This window comes from Lampetra fluviatilis, chromosome 13 (genome assembly GCF_964198595.1).
Source record: "Lampetra fluviatilis chromosome 13, kcLamFluv1.1, whole genome shotgun sequence".
NCBI classification, from domain to species: Eukaryota; Metazoa; Chordata; class Hyperoartia; order Petromyzontiformes; family Petromyzontidae; genus Lampetra; species Lampetra fluviatilis.
The window spans coordinates 1,611,876-1,626,802 of NC_136287.1; positions in this window are offsets into that span (position 1 = coordinate 1,611,876).

The following is a 14,927-nucleotide window of genomic DNA, read 5'->3' on the forward strand; positions in this document are numbered from 1 at the left end:
AGGTCTATCAGCGCGGGTGACGTCGCCACGAGGACTGCGAATGGCGGGCATGACTGACTTCCTCGCGGTCACGAGAGACAGAGAGAGTCTGAGTTGAGTGGATCTGTCACACGGATGGTAGTCACGTTTGATTCAGTTTTCCCGGCTGTTGTGCCGCGGAGATCTGTGGTGCTTGAGCACATTGGCATCAACAACAACAGAAACGTCAAATATTGCGGACGAGTCCATGGTCCTTGAGCGATATCGCGCAACAGACGGGGCGTGTTTAACGGTCGTAAACTAAACACACGCGAACCGAAAGGAAAGAAAGAGAGAGAAAACCCCGTTGCAAACAGAATTTGAGAGCCAAAAGATGCCAGAAAAAAGCCAAGTTGAGGGACAGATGAAAAATATAGGAATAGGTTTTACCCTTTCTGGCAATAAAACAGGTGTTAAGATGTTCAAGCACCAATTATAAACCTTCTGCAAGGAATCATGTCGAGCAAAAAAGGTCCCATTTTGTAGCTGCTCACCCCGAGTTATAAATGCCCCAATAGTGTATTGTCCTTTTTGTACTATAAGAATAGATTTTACCCTTTCTGACAATATAACAGATGGTAAGATGTTCAAACACCAAACTGAAATTTTTTGCAAGGAATCATGTCTGCATTAACCATATATACTTGTGGTGAACATACAAAAAAACCATGCTCTGATAGTATATGCATTGTCTTTGGAACTGATTGGTCCACACCAGAGACAGCTTTCTTTAGAGAGCCGAGTCTCAATACTCTTAGACCAGAGGGCAACGCCAAAAGGCGAACAGCACAAAGACAATGCGCTACCAGCACATTGAGAGCTCGGGGTGAGCAGCTACATCATGGGACCTCCCTTGCCAGTCGACTGGCAAGGGAGGTCCAATAATGCCCTTGTGCTGGTCGCCTGTTGACGCTCTCTGGTCTGACACCGATTAAAACTAGGCCCTAAAGAAAGCTGCCTCTGGTGTAGGCCAATCAGTTTCAAAGCCAATGCATTAAGTAATTATCAGAGCATGCTTGTTTAAATGTTCACCACAAGGACGCGTGGTTAATGCAGACTCGATTCCGTGCAAAAGGTTGCTATCTATTTGGTGTTTGAACAACTTAACACCTCGATTTAAAGCTTTCGTGACTGCAGGGATTCATATTCCCTTCTACGTGACTTTACCGAAAGAACCAATAATATCTTAACACCGGTTTTATTGTCTGAAAGGGTACAACCTAAAATGTATCCCATGATACCGCATTGTGGGTGAAGATCAGCAAGGTATTATGATGGTATTCTTTTGGGTCTTAGTTTGTCACAATTTGATACCGGCAAAAAAAGGTCCGATTATGTACAGGTGTAAGTAATCTCGAACGTAGTTTGTAGTCTGATACGGAGTAGAGGGGGCACAGGAGGGAGAGACGTCGGCACCAAGCTCGAGTGGAGGAGCGGCACGGGAGACGCGGGGAGAGACGCGGGGAGACGCGGTGAACACGTGGAGGCGGCCCTCTGGTGGACACGGCTGTCTGTGTTACTGATGCAGCTGGTGGTTGTCGTTACCGGCGAAACGTCGTACTCGAATTGTTAAATGTTGTGGGGTTTACTCTCCAACACACCGGTGCGCTGAACTAGTAACGAATATGGCATGTTTTGTTTACGTGCCAAGGGGCCGTCCATAAATGACGTCACGCACCTAGGGAATGGGGGGGTCAGACATTTGTGACGATGTGTGACGAGGGAGGGGGGGGTGAGAAATGTGACGTCACATCAAAATGCGCAACTTTAAATGAATATAGACAACACGTTCTACTTAATTAAATATACTTTTAATAAATGTTTTCTCCTACAACATCAGAGTGCAGCGCCACATTAAATACGCACTACAATGACAATAGTTTCAAGCGATTTGAAGCATGTTTAAATTTGGGGGGGCAGAGCTTTGTGACGTCAAATCTGAGGGGGGGGGGTCTGACTTTTTGTGACGCCGTGTGACGAAGTGGGGGGGGGGGGTAAAAAATCATCCAAAATCGCGTGACGTCATTTATGGACGACCCCCAAACCCTTACTAATTGGCCGTGTCGGGCGGTTGCGGGTTTAACAATACATTTCTATTTACGCGATCTAATCCCCCCAAAACACCCCTCTTATGGAAAATATTGGTCGCGAAAGCTGACGTGTTAAACTGTGTGCGTGCGTGTGTCGTCTGCGGGCTTCTGTGTGGTCAACGCCATTTGGCTCAGCAGTCTGTTACGGGGGATGTTTGTCTTTGGCCAGATGAGCTTCTGCGGCCTTTAGGAACGCTCTTCCTTTCCAATGTATCCTACTGGACATCTGTGAAAAAGAGCGAATCGGATTCCTCCAGTATAAATGCATACCTTGCGCCCAGATTGTAACAACAATAATAACAAGATCTGTTTTTATAATTTCGTCGCAGTTTTGGGAAATAGAATACTGTATATATCCCCCTCCCCGCCTCAAGTCAAATGAACTGTAGAGTTGAATCTAATTACCGCTAGCATCTTGTCTAATTAGTGGATAGTTAAATGTGAGCGCTTGCGTACTCGTGTTATGTTTAATTAAATCAAAGTAATCTTCAGAACAAAACAAAATTTGCGATCTTTTTTTGTTTTAAATAACCACAGGGGAGCCTCAGAAGGGTCCATTACAGTGAAGTATGGCTGAAGTACCCCCCCCACCCAAACCACCCACGGCCCGCACGGCGTGGGTAAGCCGCATCATCCAGCAGTGGATTTACAAACCCGCCTATCTACACATGTCATCATCATCGTGCTGCATGTGTTTACGTGTGGAGGAGTGCTAATCCATCGGTGAATTGCTAACGGTGCGATTGTATTCAGCATGGCAATCGTGACCCACGTGGCTGGGTGGCACTGTGGGCATATCACTTCGACTGCCAGCCAAACTGCGTAGTTTGGGCGATGGAGAGAATGGATCTGGAGCAGTGGCGTAAGTGGCGACGTCATCAGCACAGTGTCGTGCCTCCATCGGTCAGGTGGGGCCCCAATATTGGATTTGTCTCGTACAGGTCGCACCTCGGCTATATAGCGCGACTTCTCTCGCCTCATCAAATCATTGCACAATAAAATAGATCACGACGTTTCGGGCGCAACACAAGCGTCCGTCATCAGGTGCTTTTCCACCTACGTGACTTTACCGAAAGAACCAAAGAGTATGGATTCCTGCAGTCACGAAAGCTTCAAATCAAGATCATTACACAAGTTTGTGTTCTTTTCCACTGTTGTTGAAAACGTGGTTCATGGTGGTCGTCTAGGGGGCCCCAACTCGTAGCTTTGGCCGCCGGCGGGGAGAGGGGGGGGGACAAGGCACCCCCTGTCCCCACGCTAAGTACGGCACTGATCTTGCGGGCCGCTTAATCAGGATCATCCTCCCGCGGCGATGGCTGCGTGAGAGCCGGCTCCCAGTCGCTCATTTGCCGCTCGAGAAGACGCCGATGTCGCTCGGGCAGCTTCACCAACTTCTCGGAAGCTGCTTTTAGGAGAGTGGCGGAACGAATGGCGCAGGCCACTAAGCATCTCCCGATCTGCGATAGCTGCTCCTCAATATGCGGTGCAAGATCCCGACCATACACCCCGGTAAGACCCTGTGGAAGTCTATAAAGCCAGACTAAACTAAACTATAAAAAAAAATATTTAAAGCTTTCGTGACTGCAGGGATTCATATTCGCGTCTACGTGACTTTACCGAAAGAACCAAGAATATTAAAAAAGAAATAAAAAATTCCACCAGGTAAGGTCAACTTGAGTTGTATATCTCTTTAACGGGAGTGACCTGGCTATCACCAATGAGAGTTCAACGAAGTGGCTCCACACCTGGAAATGTAGAGCAGTAAAATAATTTTAAACGCGTGTGATGTTGATCCAAAATGTGGAGGGGAAAACAGGACGACCCGGAGAAAAATCCACGCGACCCTGGTCAGAGAGAGACACCGTAAATTCAAAATATACAGCAGGCATCAGGGTCGGGTTCGGGTTCGAACCCACGACCTCCTGTCTACCAGGCGAGGTGGTTGACATCTCCTAGCCACCGCGGGGATGTACTGGGAGTTAGCGAGGGGTTCCAATCGGTGTTTGTTTCTCCTTAACGACTGCGCCTGGCTCAGTGTCGCCTCGATAGTTTTGCTACCCAGCGCGAAATGTCTGATTGTCATCCCTGGCTGAACATATCTCGGCGGCCCGCAGTGTTGGATGGAGTCGTAGGGTCGCACCGTGTGGGAGCCAGTGCCCGGCGTGGCTAATCGGAGAGTTGTTTGTGGTTGGAACGAATAAACAGTGGCGCTGTGAGCCACGAGTTGTTCCTCTCGCACTCTCTGGAGATAACGAATCTAATAAGAGTGGAGGATGTGATATGGGAATCTGGTTTGGAGTGAGGGTGTCCAATGGTGTTGGTGGAAGGGCGGTGTTGGGTTGGGGGGTGTTATATAACCCCCCCCCCCCTCCTCCAGCATCTCTGAATAATGCACGCGTTTTATGTTTCTCTGCTGGATTTTACATTCGCTTTATGAGACAAGGAGGCTCGCTTCTAAACATTAACAAAACACTGAGCTACATCACATCGTCATTAGCTCACCACGCACTACATCACCACTCGCTACATCACCATTAGCTCACCACGCACTACATCACCACACGCTACATCACCACTCGCCACATCACCATTAGCTCACCACACGCTCATCCCTACCGCTCACTAAAAGAGGAAAACCACGAGCGAGCCTTGGGGGGTGAGGGGAGGGTGAGTGGAGGGTGAGTGGAGGATGAGGGGGTGAGTGGAGGGTGAGGGGAGGGTGAGTGGAGGATGAGGGGAGAGTGAGGGGAGGGTGTTGATGCGTGTGAGGGGAGTGGGGTGAGGGGTGAGGTAAGCGGGTGGGGTGGTAGGTGAGGGAGGGAGGGAGGCAGGTGAGAAAGTTCGGGTGAGTTAGTGGGTGAGTCGAGGAAGAGGGCGAATGAGAGACGTGTGAGGAATTGGACGAGTGGGTGAGAGGCGAGGCGGTGAGACGAGAGGGCGAGATGACTGAGAGGGCGAGATGGCTGAGAGGGCGAGATGGCTGAGAGGGCGAGATGGCTGAGAGGGCGAGATGGCTGAGAAGGCGAGATGGCTGAGAAGGGTCTCGCCTCAGGCCACGTGCCCCCACATCCTCTCCGCCCCTCCATCCATAATCCCCTATTAATTATACATTTGCCACGTCGCTCAACGGCCTCCTTTAAATTGGTCCCTGTGCGTAACGTCGTAGCAGTAAGTACTCGCGCTCCCCGAGGCCGACTCAGCCTCAACATACGCGTTTCAGCATGGGTCATACAAAGGCAGCCGGGCGCGGTTTCACACCACACGGATCGCCTTAATAGGTGCTCGCTAACAGCGCCCCCCACCAACCACTCGACCCCCCCTCAAATGATCAGCAATCAACCGCACCGACCGGCGCGGTGAAGTATGGCCAAAGGGACCTCCCCACAAAACGCGACGACGCCAGTGTTGGTGGTGGTGGGGGGGGGGGGGTCTCATCCAGCAGTGGATTCAAAGTGGCACCCCTTGGGGTGTCAATTGCTTGCCGAGATATGTATCTGGTGGCACGTGAGTCGTAGTCGCCACCGTCATAACAAGTTGTGGGTGGCAGGGGTGGTCATACTGGACGTGGTGTGCCGGGTGGTGACTCTGGGGAGCGGTTAGCGGTCCGAGTTCGATTCCCGCTCACGGCCATCAACAAACGGTGACGATTAATGATCCGGATCGGTCCTGGGCATCCCCCTAGGTCGACTCAGCCTCAAACGAGTACCCGGTGCGGTGCGTAAAAACATCGCTACTGGAGAGACGACGGCGGTCGGGCGTGGTGCTGGCCACCCACCCACCCCCACGTGTGCCTTCATAGGTGCCGCTCGCTAACAACATTTGCCCCGACAATCTGTTCAGGCTCCACGGGGGGATCTTAGTCTTTAACTCTTAATTGTAACTGGAGCGGACAGAGTGGGCTGAGATGAATCCCCTTGCTGAGAGGGGTTCAGATGATCCTCACTGCTCGATTCCCATTGAACGGCCAGCACCAGCAACGAACGTCCTGAACCGATGCTGGGTCTCCTCTAGGTCGACGCCACTCGGAAGACAAAGGCGGCCGGGCATGGTGCTTGCTGTACGGGGGGGGGGGGTCTTTGTGTGGAGGAGGCTCGTGAAGGACGCTACTGGGCAGGTGGAGGCAGTCGCCCTCCAACAACAACGGAGAGCAGAGGAGCGACGCTCACAACAACGAGCGGAGGGCCGGGTGGATAAAAACCGACCGGACATCATTGAACAAAATGAATCTTTGGAGGCCATCGGATTCCTCCAGTATGAATAAAGACAGTGATTCTGGAGAGTTCAGTTGGGACAAGATGAAGATTAGTGGACACTTCTCCTGGCGAGCCAGTGTACGGCCACGTTGGCCAGGAGATGTTAACTACTTCGCCTGGTATACAGGAGGTCGTTTCATTTCATTTCAATTTCATTTATTAGGTATAACCCTGTGAGCCATTCCTCTCTTGAATCGGGTGCAACCGCAACAAACAAAAAACATAAACATGAACAAGAAAACATCTTAAAGTGACTTTGCGCAAACAGAAAAATCCAGGAAAAAACTGCAAAGTCTTCCAGAAAAAAAGCACTTCACACCAACGCTGTGCCGTGGGTTCGTTCCCGACCCTGACGACGCCTGCTGCTGCTGCTACTGTATATTTGGAGTTTGCGGTGTCCCTCTCTCTCTCTTCCCGTGGTCGCGTGGATTTTCCTCCGGTCCACGTTAAGAATCAACATCGCCACGCGTTTCAGAGTATTTGGCTGTCGCTATGCATATCCACCCGATAAGCCACTTCGTCGAGCCTATACTTTGTGGTCAGGCGGCTTCTATAAACGGCCTACGCAGTGCAGCTCAGCGGGTTTTGCGTGGCAAAAATAAAAAATAGGTAATAGGTAGGAGTGAGGCAATCAGCTTGTGAAGAAATCTATGCGGTGATCCGCCAACCCTCCGCTGCGCTTCGTGATTATTGGCAGCGGCGTAGCAACCAGTGCCCGGCTGGTGGTGCAGCGGTTAGCAACATTCCCTGACCAAACTCTTGGGTTTTTTCGGTAAAGTCACGTAGATATAAAATAAATTAAATCACGACGTTTCGGGCGCAACACAGGGGTCCATCATCAGGTGGGACAACCACAGCAAGAAGCAATTGCTGAAGTGGGCAGGGAAATTGAGCTTTCAGGTCCATACGGCGCACAGCCGTTTCAATAGGGCAGCAACAACAACAACAACATGAAAATATCCATTTATTTGTGTTTCTCCCTTGTGTAGGATGAACGTTGAGATGCATAAGGGGCACGGGGTGGCCAATAAGATCTGAATTGTGCTGTAATAAGGGAGGGCACTGCTCAGGGGTTGACAGTGATGGGTGGTTCTGGGTTGGTAAGGGAATATCTAGATTTGAAGCTTTCGTGACTGCAGGCATCCAAACTCTTTGTTTTTTTCGGTAAAGTCACGTAGGTATAAAAATAAAATAGATCACGACGTTTCGGGCGCAACACAAGGGTCCATCATCAGGTGGGAAAGCGTGGCCTGCTGCTGAGGCAGACTGTTTTAAAAGGTTTTAAATGGATATATCTCAAGGGTAGCATATAACTGAGATATACCCATTTCAAACCTTTTAGAACAGTCTGCCTCAGCAGCAGACCACGCTTTTCCACCTGATGATGGACCCTTGTGTTGCGCCCGAAACGTCGTGATCTATTTTATTTTATACCTACGTGACTTTACCGAAATAACCAAAGAGTTTTACGGGGTAAACCGTACGGGTTGACACGGTATGGAGCACCCGAGTTTCATTCCCGGCGCTTTCGAGAACCAGTTGCTCAGATGAGATTAATTTAAGTCAGGGGCTATGCTCCCACAAAAAATAACGCATCAATCCTTGCCCCTGTTTCCTGTAAACGTAACAACGTTGCGCCAACAACGTTCTGTTGAAGGCTATTCGGGAGACCTTTTGTCTGTGTATGTGTGTCTGTCAGTGGGGACACAAAGGCGGTGTTTATGTTGTGGGGGGGGAGTAGAGGTACTGTGTTGTACAAAACAAAAACAATTCCCTCAAAAAAAGTAAAAATAATTCCCTCAAGTGAAGGGACCTCACAATAATCGCTGCTCGTAACGAACATGAATCGCACGCCGCCATCGCTCCCTCGAGGTCTTATTAACGGGGTTCGTGTCGCCATTTCCCGCCAAAACCACGGACGCAGCGTGAGCCGTTTCCTCTCAATGTTTCCCACTTTAAAGTTTGTTGTTGTTGGTTTGTTTGTGGTGATTACTCCAAACGCGTCGCTTTTTTCCCCCTTCAATTCCAACGTTTATTCACGGTTTTTTCCCTCTCAAATATTTGTTGTGCGTCGCGTGTGTCCGTATCCGTGCGTCTTAACGTGCACATAGCCTGGCACCAAGCGCCGCGGTGACGTCTCCGGCACTTAAGTGGCGATTGTTGTTGTTGTTGTCGTCGTTTCTGGCCACCCACGCTCCCCTCTCTGTGTGTGCCACAGTGCCGGCAGCATTCATAGGTGGCAACTCGCTCACAGCGACTTGCCCCGCACAGTCTGTTGAGGCTACACGGGGGACCTTTGTCTTTGTGTCTCTGTGGGGAAGGCGAATGCGGTCTGGCGTGGTTTTTGTGGTGGTGGATGCATCGACCAACGCGACCATAACAAACAAAATATGTTTCAATCTTGGTGTACGTGCTCCAGTTCACTGGCTAGGTGGTGCTGGTCGGAGATACAGCGGGCCCGATGGTGTAGTGTTTTGATGATGGAGTTCTTCTGGGCCGGATGGTGGTGGGAGTCAGGCTTTAGATAGGAATCCGTGTGGGTGGCTTTCCTGTAGACACTTTCGTCATCTGGCCACATGGCCAGCCAGCACTGAACCAGTTTTTCAACCACATCAATTCCATACACCCATCCATGAAATTCACCATGGAAGTGGAAAATGATGGCAAGCTACCATTCCTGGATGTTTTCATCGAGAAGAGGCCTGATGGCTCATTGGGACATTCCATCTAAAGGAAAGCCACCCACACGGATTCCTATCTAAAGCCTGACTCCCACCACCATCCGGCCCAGAAGAACTCCCTCATCAAAACACTACACCATCGGGCCCCCTGCATTTCCGACCAGCGCCACCTAGCCAGTGAATTAGAGCACGTACACCAAGCCCTCAAGATGAATAGATACTCAGACCGCACAATCCGCAAAGGTGTATCCCCAACCATGGTGAGACAACCATCTGAAGACCCATTCAAAAACCATCACCTTGCCATACATAGCAGGTGTTACCAAAAACATTTCCTAAATCTTAAACAAACACAAGATCCAGGTCCGATTCAATACAGTACACACAATCCGTGATTTGATCCCATCTGTGAAGGATGTAATTCCTGACATGCAATACCCTGGTGTCTACAAACTACGTTGTGTCTGCGGCAGCAGTTACATTCGGGAAACGAAACGACATGTCTCGGACCGTGTTCGTGAACACAAGGCAGATTTGAAACACGGCAGAACCAATACCTCTGCAGTGGCTGATCATTGTTATAACGCAGTGGGCTCGCACGATATTCTAGATTTGAAGCTTTCATGACTGCAAGGATTCATACCGAAAGAACTAAGAGTATCGCATGATATTGTTTTTTCCGAGACCAAGGTACTCTGCAAACCTTCAGGCTACCATCAAAGATTTGTCCATGAAGCCATCCAGATATATAAACACGGAGACAATTTCAACCGAGAAGATGGGTACGAGCTGAGCAATCATTGGAAGGACGTTATTAACCAAGCAAAGTCGTCACTTGCTGTGGTGCTTCCATTCTTCCTGCCGTTTGGCTGTTATCTCCGACTCTCTAAGTTGCATTGCCCTGTTAGGTGCCTCTGCATTAACGGGCTGGGGTCTCACTAACATGGCCACCTCTGTTACCTTAGCCTCTGGCTGTGTGATGGGCTGTGTGTCTCACTGACGCGACCACCGTTGCGGTGGTTCTCTTGCATTGACGCGCTTGCCTCACAGCGCAGTTGGCAGCGCCGCAGCTTGTGTTACACATAGACATGACATTAACTTACTAATCCCCCCTAATATCCCTGCCTAATCTCTCCCATTAACATAGTGCTAATCTCCCATGAACACTGCTATTGTGCGCATATGCGGGGATGATACTCTTATGCTGCGACGGAAGCTTATTTCATGCTAATCTCTCTCCCTAATCTCGCTCTCCCTAATCTCCCCCATTAACACAACTGACGTGCTTGCGTGCGGGGATGGAATTCCTTTCCAGCTCAGACCCCGCTTGCTTGCCCATCGCCACATATATAACCTCTTGCTGTAACAGCTCTTTCGCTGGTTCAGCAGTTCCACTACAGGATTGTTATTTTCTGCCCGAGGACGACTGCTTGTGTTGCGATCGAAACGTCGTGATATATAATTTTTTGTTTTATTTTAATTTCTACTTACGTGACTTTACCGAGAGAACCAAAGAGTAACAAAATATATTACCAATATTTTTTTTAGTTTGACACATCCCATCAGCCAGGGCCGGATTAAGCTTCTTCTAACCATTTCTGTTTCGCAGGCCTTCACTGATAACGTTTTACAGCTGGTACTGCTGCTGCTTGCTGCCCCATGTCACCACTACCGCCACTGTCACTCCGCTTGTTGCACTTTTAATTCGTCCAGCCGCTGGACAGATGTCCTTACTGCTGATGCGTTCATTATTTAGTCTGTGCCATAATTAAATAAGAAACCTATTGATATGACTCTGCCTCTTGTATGTGCACTGTTGCCTATTCTTGCTAGATAAATATATTTATTCAAGAAGAAATCTTGGTCGAATTTTTTTTTATCATACAAACAACAAAAACATGTTTTACACGTAAACTTTCGCGACCAATATAATCCATAATACAGGTTGTTGGGTTGTAAATGTTGTGGATTTGCTCTCCAACACACCGGTGTGCTGAGCTAGTAACGAATTAGCATGTTCTGTTTACGTGACAACCCCTTACTAATTGGCTGTGTCGCGTGGTGGCGGGTTTAAAGACACATTTATATATTTACGCGATCTAACCCTTAAAAAACACCGCTATTATGAACAAAAAAACATGGTCAACATTTAGTCTTTTTCCCCGTAGGCCCGAGGAACCGTGCCCACAGCGCCCTACTGGATAATACAGCCCTGCCACCAGCCACACGGCCCCTCTCTCTGGCAAGCGTGCAGCACAATTTCATCAGCATTGCTTCAACACAAGCGCCACTAAGGGGCCGTCCATAAATGACGTCACGCACCTAGGGGGGGGGGGTCAGACATTTGTGACGATGTGTGACGATGGGGGGGGGGGGGGTTGAGAAATGTGACGTCACATCAAAATGCGCAACTTGAAATAAATATAGACAACACGTTCTACTTAATTATATATATACTTTTTAATACATGTTTTCTCCTACAACATCAGAGTGCAGCGCCACATTAAATGACAATAGTTTAAAGCGATTTGAAGCATGTTTTATTTTGTATTGGGGGGGGGGGGGGCAGAGCTTTGTGACGTCATATTTGAGGGGGGTCTGACTTTTTGTGACGCCGTGTGACGAAGGGGGGGAGGGGGGTAAAATATCGTCCAAAATCGCGTGACGTCATTTATGGACGGCCCCTAACTCCCTTTGGTGGAGGGATCGACGAGTGAAGACGTTCAGTGACCGTGGCAGTAGCGAGACAAGAGCGAGGCGGAGGGCGGTGGCAGCTCAGCGTTGCGACTGGCAGGAGGAAGCCACATCTTTATTTTGACTGCAGGAGGAATCCGAAGAGCTATGAAGCTCTTTAGCACAGATCTCCAGTATGGGCGGGTCAAAGATCGTTGGGCCAAGTTAGAGTACTGCTAGGGAGTACCTAATACGAGACATGATGTCACCTCGTGGTTAATTCCACTTTGCACCTCTGAGCTTTTACGAGTTTCTCGCCACAATCGCCGCTATTATAGCGCCCCCGGTGACGTCACCGCGCGAACCGGCTGAGATTTTACAGGCAAACGGAAACTTCGGGGGGCAGGGGATGGGGGGGGGGCAGGGAGAGGGCGCAAGGAGGGGGGGCAGGGGTGGGGGGCAGGGAGGGGGGCAGGGGGTGGGGTGCGGGGAGGGGGGCAGGGAGGGGGGCAGGGGGTGGGGGGCAGGGAGGGGGGCAGGGGGTGGGGGGCAGGGGATGGGGGCAGGGAGGGGGGGCAGAGGGTGGGGGCATGGAGGAGGGGAGTAGGGAGGGGGGGCAGGGGGTGGGGGCAGGGGGTGGGGGCAAGGAGGGAGGGGGGACCCCCTTCTATTTAATCCCCGGAGCGACCCAGCTACCAACCCCCACCCCACACCCCGTCACTTCCCCGTAAACGCTTTCACACGCAGCTATAAACCTCACAGAGTGAGCGCTTATTAAACAGTTGCAAATGAGCAAAAGGTGAAAAAGCTCCTTATAATTATTGTTGCCAACGGCAACTGTACCCATCGTCAAGCGAGACGTCAACGACGTCACCTCGCCGCCCACTCAAGTCCCGACCCCATCCCTTCTGGGATCGCTGCTGCTGCTGCTGTCACCCATCCTATAATCTCACCCAGAAGAAGACGACCGCTGCTGCTGGTACCCATCCTAGAATCTCTCCCAGATCCAGAGGAGTGGATGCAGCTGCTGCAGCTGCTGCTGTGCGAACATAGTGGGAAAAGGCGGACATAGAACAAACACCTCCTCATTCGAGACCCAAACACCTCCTCCTGGCTTTGAGATTCAAACACCTCCTCCTGGCTTTGACATTCCTCCTCTTCCTGGTGGTATAACCATCAACTGCGTCAGAACATCACCAGGCCGATGCTGCACCACATCTTCGTGAACGTAAAATGAGAGCCACGAGTCACGGTGGTGCGATTGCCGCCATGAAACCCACACTGTGGCCCTAATAGTAACCCCATAAGACCAGCCGCCAAGTGATGGTGACCTCACCACGGCGCCTGTGCCAGGCCAGATGCACTTTGAGGCCACATGAAGTGTCCAAGGCTCGCTGATAGGGGACGGGACAAACTCAGGTGCCTGAGATGACTGGCAGATACACACATTGGCTGTGCCATTTTGTGCTGCTGTGCAATTTTGCTAAATTGTAGATGCCTGGCTCCTCACTCGTTGTTGTGAGCGTCGCTCCTCTGCCCTCCGTTGTTGTTGGAGGGCGACTGCCTCCAACTGCCCGGGAGTGTCCTTCACGAGGCTCCTCCATAGAGGTCGATCTTGACACCGCTGGTACCAGTGTTTTGGAAGTCCACTAAGCTCCACATCCTCCTGTACCGCATCAGTCCATCTCTTTTCCAACCCGTGTCGTGCCCGTTTAACCTCCTCTATCCGACCAAACAGAAGATGCTTATGCATGCGTTGGCTGGGCATGCGAGCTACATAACCCAGGAGGAGATCACTCATGCGGATGTGTCCAGATCTTTTAAGGATTTGTGAGCTCATCACACAATCCAGCCTGGTTAAACCCAGGATGGATCGTAGGTAGGCCAGCCTGAATGTTTCTAACCAGTGCAGATGTCCCTTTAGAGGGCATGACCTATAGACACACATAGAGATAAATAGAAACCCATAGAGATACCTTGAAACACATAGAAATACATAGAGTCCAGAAGATATATATGTAGATATATTAACGACAACCCACAGTACTGTCGTGCGATTGTGGCCATACAACTCAAATGATGGACCCTACAGTAAACCCACCGTGGTCTGTGCTCCTTCAACAGAGTAGGAGGAACAGTAACACCACACGAACTCTCTGTCTCTCTGCTAAAGCCCTCTCGTCGTGGCTGGCAGACCTCCAAATTGGCATTTAGCTGCTGAACATCATTGCTGGCGCCATTACTCGCGAGAACGGAATATAATTATACAAATTACGCGCAATGCTGCTGCTGCGTTGGCAGTGGTGCACAAGCAAAATTAGCAACAACAAAAACGATAAAAACATTCACCAATAACAGCACGGTGTGTACGTGTGTGGCTTTAAATGGACAACAAAAATAAAAGGCGATGTTTCGGGCACTGACCCTTTTGCATATCACTACGATATACTATATACGTGGGTGCCACCCTCACGCCTGTATATTTGGAGTCGCGTGGATTTTTCTCCGGGTCCTCCGGGTTTTCCCTCCACTTTTAGAATCAACACGAGTTTAGAGTATTTGGCTGCTATAAATTTCCACGTGATAAGCGACTTTATTGAGTTATCATTTGTGGCCAGGTCGCTTCTGAAAAAGAGCTATATAGCTCAGTGAGCCTTACCTGGTAAAAAATATAGTAAATAGTATTTTATGTATAGCTTCATTTTAAGCGAGTGTTGTTGACAGAGAGCTACTGTGGCGTGATGGTGAGCACACCAAGACTAGCAAACCAAAAATGTCTTTCCTCCGTCCTGCCAGACCGGTTTCGACATTGTGGGCCTCATCCGCAAGGTGCGTGTGAAGCCATGTGAAGCGACATCTTCCACGTCCGTGCACACAGGGAGGTGCACTGCTCGCTGCGAGCCCTGTTGTCCCAAAGGTAGCAGGTCCCTCCCGAGGAGTCTTGAGACTTGGTGAGGCTTTCGTGGAAATGTCATCATCATTATAATCATCAGCAATCAGTGTCTATCCACTGCTAGACGAACACCATTCACAGTCATTCCTATTCTATCCCTGAGCCTGCGTGATGGAAATTCCACATTCATATGACGTTGACAACTCCATCCATAAAAAAACGACTTCCCACGAAATGGTCCTTATTTTTTTATCACGCCGGAAAATGTTTTCGGTTTACAACCGGAACACTACATCCAGTATACACCACTTTGCTAATC